This window comes from Melozone crissalis, unplaced genomic scaffold, assembly GCF_028551555.1.
Source record: "Melozone crissalis strain CALT ecotype California unplaced genomic scaffold, PUWL_Pcris_2 ptg000068l_1, whole genome shotgun sequence".
NCBI lineage: Eukaryota > Metazoa > Chordata > Aves > Passeriformes > Passerellidae > Melozone > Melozone crissalis.
Window position 1 is genome coordinate 3255080 of NW_026535846.1, and position 7363 is coordinate 3262442.

The window sequence follows — 7363 nt, forward strand, 5'->3', positions numbered from 1 at the left end:
TATAGTCGAGCATTTGTTTGGCTGGTTCACTTTTAACTCCAAACTGACTAACAGTAGCTCGCAATTGAGATAACATTTTCCAGTCAAGAGCAGTGATTGTCGCTTGCATGCCCCCCCCGTCCTGAGGTGTGAAGATAACCGGACAAGCCAGCTCGCGAGCGGAACTTATCAGCTCTTGATCTCCCTTTTCAATTGCATCTTTGGCCAGGGCAGCCCACGCATCTCGTCTTTCCCTCGCAATCGTCGCCGCTAAGTTGTTTTCCGCCCCAGGGATCGACTGATTGCTTTTCGGGAACGGAGTATGCATTTGTGGCCCCGACTGCTGCGATACAGCAGATACGGGAGACTCAGAAGTGCTCTGTGTAGCCTGCGGCAAAGCGGAAAAGAAGGCACCCTGCGGAGCTTGGCTCGTTAAGGGGGGCTGGCTTGTTAAGGGGGCCGACGAAGCGGGTAGTGAAGCGGTCTGTGTAGCCTGGCTTGTAGCCTGGCTTATAGCCTGGCTTGTAGCCTGGCTCGCAGCTTGGCTTGTCGAGGGAGGTGGTGAGGCAGGTAATAAAACTGTCCTCATTGTGGGGCCGAGAGGAGTTCCCGACTCCTTATCAAACTCCCTATCTTGATCGTATTCTTTGTTACGATCATGAGCGGCAGTAGCCTGGTGAGCAGCCCTTTTTTCAGCCTGAAACTGCAACAGTTCGGTGTTAATGACCCGCCATAATTTACCCCACTTCTTAGCAGTTTTATCATCGTCTAATGTAGCCTGCCACAATATATCACCAAATTTTCACCACTCCGACAGCTCGTGAACTGTGTGGGGATTTACAAAAATATCCCTATCCAAACCATAAGCCAAAAGTCCCGGTAATTCTTTCTGTAAATCTATCCCCTTAACCTGCCTTTTTTGCAGGAAAGTAATAAAAAGTTCATATGCGGCTTGCCTTTCCATACCTATATCGTAAGCGCGCACTTTGCAGCTCCTCAAGGTCACGGCCGCATGTATCGGCCAGGCCCGTCTTTTACGGTCGCCCAGGGCACGGCGCGTCTCAGCGGGTTTTCCTCCGCTTTTTTCTCTGCGCTTCTTTGCCGTTCCTGCTGCAGTTTCGATCTTCGGAACCCGACCCTGGCTTCACTTCCCGTGGTGTTCGCTATCACGTTCGGGTGTCACCATATATCGAAGTGAAGGGAGAAGCGACCATCCGATGATGCATCAAACTCCAATTTATTGATCAATCAGCCACTTTAAATAACAGTGTTAATTAACTTCATGCATATTGCAAAATCTGAGCTCACAATAGGCTAACAGAGAAAACTCTAACCACTCCTTTTTTTTTACAATACCTACAATTGTTTTTTAAAAACAGAACCAACGTTCCCACTGTGATATGAGAGTTTCCCAAAACTACCACATCTGTTCCCAGGGAGCCAGCTTTTCCCAGGTAGAGTGCTTTGCTTGTTATGGGAAGACTGCCTGAGAATCTTATTGTTTATAAAAATGAGCCTGGGAACTACTTTACTTTTACCTTTAACTTTGCTCTCAATTGTATGTCTTCATGGCCTTTTTCTTTAAGCCATGCCTGAAATAAACTCTCCACATCAGGGCTTTTTTTTTTTTCTTTTCTTAATTTAAAAAAAAGGGTAATAAAAATAAGCCAGGTCTGATTTAAGTGTCTTGAAGTGCCATTCAAGCCTTTTAAACCCAAGAAGACCGTCCTGATTCCCAAGTTCAGTCTTCTATTCATACTGGTTTTGGTATCATTAAATCAACCAGATTCTCCAAGAAATCATCATGACTAAACCTCTGTCTCCTCATTCTTTGCACTTATACCCCATTGCACGAAGCTCTGCAACCATTTTTTCCCATCCTGTATTAGAGAGAGGATGAATATTAAGGGCACACACTGACACAAACAGTCTTTCTGGTTTTCAAAAAGATAAAAATGCGTGTAATAAAAATTACTTAAGTAATATTGTCTCTCAAACTGTTCAAGAAAAGGGAAATTGGAGCTTTAATGTCCCACTGAGAGATGTTGAATAAAATCTTCCCCCTGAGTTTGCACATAGGAATAAAATACTGACTTTTCTGACCAGACAAGGTATGTCTGTATGAGAACAGCTCAGGAAGCTTTCACAGCTCACGGTGATGAGGGCAGAGCACAGAAGAACATTAAAGATGAATGTTAGTCCCCTGAATTAATGCCCTGATGTAGACAAATTTTTTTGCTCAGAAACATAACAGTTTCTTTCCTTTGTTTCTGAGTCTCCAAGTCACTCTGTAATTTGCAACCTGCACCAACGTGACACAGGTAAGTGACATATCCGGGTCCTGAGCTCCAAGCCACATGTCCCCGATGTGAAGGGAAGTCAGGAATACAGAAGCAGCTGTGGAAGAAAGATAAGGAAAAAATCAGAACAGATATTCTTCTATTTCCCCACAGTACTACCAAGTCAAGCTGCTTGGTACCTCCAGGATTATTTTTTAAAAGAGTTCTCTAACTCTATTCCTAGCTGAAAAATCTGGATTGGCTTTGCCCATGCAAAGCCAACGATCCTACTCACAAGAAGAAACAAACCAGTTTCCTGTTAAATAAAGCAGTTTGAAATCTGACCTGTCAGATGCTCTCACTGATCAGCAATAGGGATCAGCATCCAGGCCCATGTGGACTTGGTTTTTTTGCTAACTATTTTCCCTCTTGGAATTATTTTTCTTTTGTACCTTTTGTTCCATTTTAGTCCCTGAAAGGGAAGTTTCTTAGAGGGTGTGGGAGTGTTGTACTATCAGAAAACCTCCCAGTGTGACCACGCTCTTTGCTGCCCACCCCTGCCCTCATCCCACCAAAGACTGCTTCTGTTTAGGGCAGCCATGAGCCTGGGTGGATATGGGAGAACTGATTTAATGGATTAAAAAAGCCATGGAATCTCCTAATTTCTCCCACCACTGCCTCATAACATGAGTGATAAGAACAAGACAAGTCACCTGTCTTGTGCACATCCTCTTCCACCATTGCTGATAGGCACAGAGATTTCACAAGCTTGTGGAAGGTGCTGGACAGGCCCTGCTCCTCCATGAGCTGGAGCATGATGGAACTGAGCCCACCAAGCTGCCTGGAGAGCCCAGCTGAGGTGCTGCTGGCCTGGCAGAGCCGGGTGTAAAGCTTGAAAAGGTCGTTCCTCAGTCTCATCCCTGAGCATCTTCCGCACAGCTGTTGGGTGTGGTAGGATACGTTTCCGCAGCCACCTCAGCACTGGTGACATGTCCTGCTCCCCGAGGGGGCTCTGCTCCACCAGGGACCTCACCAGCTACTCAGTGACAGCATGAGTGGATGCACAGGTGATAGCCACTGCCTCACCCCCACCTTCACTGGCTCTGAGGGTCTCCCCTCTCTGTGTGGAGGGTGGTGCTGGGAAAAGAGGGTCCCAATGGGCAAGTATGGAATTCTGATGGTCTCTGCTTTCTCCAGCTCAGACACTTCCATGTCTGCAGCAGTGTCATCTTCTCCCACCTTGTTCCATTTCCGAGTGTGACAATACACAGGAGATGAGGCTTGAGGTTTGTTCTTGCCCTTAATATTTTCTGTAAGAAGATAACCACCACCAAAACAATCATCAGATACTCCAAAGGATTTTCCTGGTACAAAATTGTGCAAATAAGGTGCTTTCCTGTGTTGATTCAGTTGTTACAATGGCAAGTACCAGCCTCGTTAAGCAGCCTCGTGGAGCCTGCGTGTTTCAAAGGGGCTCCAGGAGCTCCCAGGGACTCCAGGCTGGAACCCTGCTCCAAACTGGATCACTCAGCCTGGAGACGAGAGAAGCTCCTGAAGCCTGGAGCAACACAACCCACACATGCAGTAAGTTACAGGCATCACTCCAAAAACTCTCTTTAGGTCTTTCTGAGGAGTTCTGAAGGGTGAAAAAACTGTAAAGGGTGAAAAAACTGTAGAAAAGCTAAAGCTTTTACAGAATCCCTTAAATACATGATACTTTCTTAGCGATACAGAACATTTAAACAAACCTACAAAAGCTTTAATGTGCACCAAAAGCAGCTGCTGCAAAAAAAAAACATCGTTGTTTTAGGACCTCCCACTCCCAAGTTCCTTATACTTTTTGTTCACAGAGAGAACAAGAGAAGTCACATAAGTCCTGACTTTTTTTCCTTTCTTTAAAACTGGTGACAACAAGAGACGCCAACTATTAACTTCTGCTTGCTTTATGTATTTATTGTTTTTACTCACACATTGCTTTCAGATTCCCATCCAGAATGATTCACAGAATGACTCACACCTTTGAGCGCAAAGCCTCCAGGCACTGCTTTTTCTCTTAAGATTTTATTTTAAAAATACCCTTTTTCAAAGCCTGACGCGAGATTTGCCACTAAGTTTCATTTTAAAACTCTTTCCCTTCATAAATTGTGTTTCTCCAAAGCTTCCAAATTGTTTCAAGGTTTGAAATAACCACAAGGAAGATCTGAAAAATGCCTTTCCATTTCCTTTCTTCCTCCCTCAAGGAACATCAGTCTGACAGAAGGCATTAGGACTACTTCCAGAGAAGTTTGCCTCACTTGAACTGCTGGTCTTTAACAGCTACAACAAAATACGTCTTCCTTGAAGTATTTCAGCACTTACTGAGCAATTCTTTGTTTTGGTACTTCTGAGCTAGGGCCTGCAGGTTGTTCTGCAGCTGCAGGTCTTTGCTGACAAGACTCCACTTGTGCAGCAGCAGCTCCCTGCTGGAGAGGACACTGTCATTTACCGTGAAACACCTCATCTCACTAAAAGCCTCCACAACAACAGCACAGTATTCCAGCACAGAGCTGAGGATGCCAAACAACTCAGTCAGCTTGGCCAGATCTACATTAGTCCTGTCAAAACACAACACAAGTGCCATGCATGCTAATTCATCAGTACTGTTCTTAATCCCTACTGTCAGAATGGCCAGGAATTAAGGACGAAGGACTTGACAACAACTGTGCATCACATTTTACTTTATTCCCCATGTATTCAAACACATAAATCCTCCTGTCAAAGAAATCTCATCCAAATTCACTACTCAACACACGAACTGAAGGTGAAAAGAACTATCCATCTAGCAGAGATAAAGAAATCTTAATAAAGATTTCTTTTTCTTAATAAAGAAAACTTAATAAAGTTCAAACTGGGCAGAGGATGAAATGCAAACCAACTAAAACAAAAAAACAAAACAAAGGACTTACCAAATATGTTTGATTAACGTGACCAAAACACACAGAAATTCATTTACAAGCTTATTAAGAAGAAGTTTGCTGTTCTTCTGGGATTGATTCTTGTTTTCTCTTGTCTCTTAAATTTATTACCCATAGAGTATGGAGTAAGGAAATAATTTTATTTATCACCTTGTTCTCCAGAAACCTGAAAAACAAAACAAAACAAAAAAGAAAAAAGAAAACCACATTGGAAAGGCAGATCCTCATCAGCAGCTGGTCCATCACCTACAGGGGACCGTACTCTAGTGCACTTTTGGTGCACTTGCCTGAACCTGTCAGGGCACTCTATGTATGCAGAAGAGATGTTTTTGTGATGGAGAGGCAAGGCAAGGAGGAATGTTCTAGACAGTTCAAATCTATTACTGTGCTGCTTCCTGTGCAACAGGTCCTGTGACAGGATGTGAACAGAGAGTGCTTGAAATTTAAAAGGTAAAAACACCAGCACAAGGTGCCATTTTGCTTTTTCAGTTTTTCAAGGAAGTGATTTCCAAATCACAAAGCCCCTCCACCATCCTCCCTCCTACCACAACCTGAGAGCATCTTGCTTCTGTTTTCAAAACCACAAGGAACACCTCAGAGTTCAGCAAGTTCTGCCAGTACAGCCCTTGGTGCCCCTATTTCCATGTCTGTCACCTTTGCTTTTATCCTCAGCCACGTAATTCTTCTACTGTGGACAGGAAAACTGTTCCCATTTCTCCTGTGCTTCTCTGGTTACCTTTTCTCTAAGCTGTTCATGACCCACGTGAGGAGGCTGTGATCCTCTATCAGCTCATAGGCAGCTCGGGTGACACAGGCAGCACTTTGCAGTATCTCCAGAATACGACACTGAAACAGAAAATGTAACTTGTTCTTTTAAAATCAGGATCTAATTATCTAACTTAAAATTAGCAATTTGGCTGCTATCAGATCAACTTCAAAGTAAAATAAACACCACCTCTTCTCAGCAGCTCCAGGGAAGGAAAGACATTTTCCCTGCAAAGCTTCATACCACAGGTGCTGCTCTTACAAGAAGCATTCAGGTAGCAAGACAATTTTATCTTTTTGTCCAAGGTTTTGATACCTGAAATACTCAGGGTGGATGCTCCCAAATCTGAGAGCTCTTGGCATGTGAGTTTCCCTCCTGCTGAAGCACTGTTCAGGTAACAAATGCACTGGTGGGGGAATAGAGACCCCAAAAAAAGAAAAGGCCCTGACTGTAGCAGCAAAACCACGGCACCCACATGAGGCTCCATGATGGCAGGAACCTGTACCAGTTTCAGGGGATAAGGATGGGACTGGTTTAGACACAAGCAATTATTTCCCCCTCCACACATACACAAAACCAACAAGGAACAGATTTTCAAGAGGGCCAAGGCAGAGTCAGATGTTCCTTTCTGTTTTGTACTTGAGATCTCAAAGCCATGCAAAACTTTGTAGTTTGGAGTTTTTTGGAACTTTCTTTTTAAATTCTTACCTAGGAACCCTTGTCACACAAAGGAGTGTTGAAAAAGAATAGAATGACCCAGAAAACCCACTGGTAGTCTGTGGGATCTCAGCCTCTCAGGACTGGGGTGCAGGGTGACCAAGACCACCCCTGGGGGGCTCGGGAGTCCTGGAATGTTGCCAGAAATGTCTGGTGGTTAGACTTTGATCCCACACGGGAGACGACATCAGTATGAGGATAGGAGGATTTCACTGGGGTGAATGGTGAAGGGATAAGTTAATTGGAGTGTGAGATACAGGGTTTAAGATTTCTGTACAGGGGGGTCTAAAGAAGTAAGATGGAGGAATTGGGGCGTGCCCTTCTCCTTCTTCTTCTTCTTTTTGGCCTCCATCTTCTGTGGTGATGTTGGCACTTTGGGATTGGTCCTTACCAAAAGTGCACTGGTTAATAAGGGTAGAGGGTATTGGAGAAAAATGATAAATATTGTATACGTAACTCCGAGTATAAAGATAAGTGACCGCCCCGGGGGCTCTCAGTGTGTGCCCATGGCTGACTGCTGAGCAGAACTCTGTCAGGCCAAGAGAAAATCTTTTAGATAAGCATTTAATAAACACTGAGACCAAGAAAAGATCTGAAGTCCCTTCTCGTCCTTTGGAGCGCGGGCTGCCCAAGGCCACCTCGGGCCTTCCCAGACCATCTAAACAGCC

At 44.4% G+C, this 7363-nt stretch overlaps 1 long non-coding RNA gene across 1 annotated transcript; it reads right to left on the reverse strand.

Annotated features, from left to right (window-relative positions):
* Positions 1-1602: 1602 nt before the first annotated feature.
* On the reverse strand, positions 1603-6755 carry LOC128945594 (uncharacterized). Its single transcript, XR_008483882.1, has 5 exons — positions 6687-6755; positions 5949-6058; positions 5204-5378; positions 2972-3568; positions 1603-2376 (listed from the first exon to the last, which is right to left on the reverse strand). It is a non-coding gene; the product is annotated as an uncharacterized LOC128945594 (long non-coding RNA).
* Between the last annotated feature and the right edge of the window lie 608 nt (positions 6756-7363).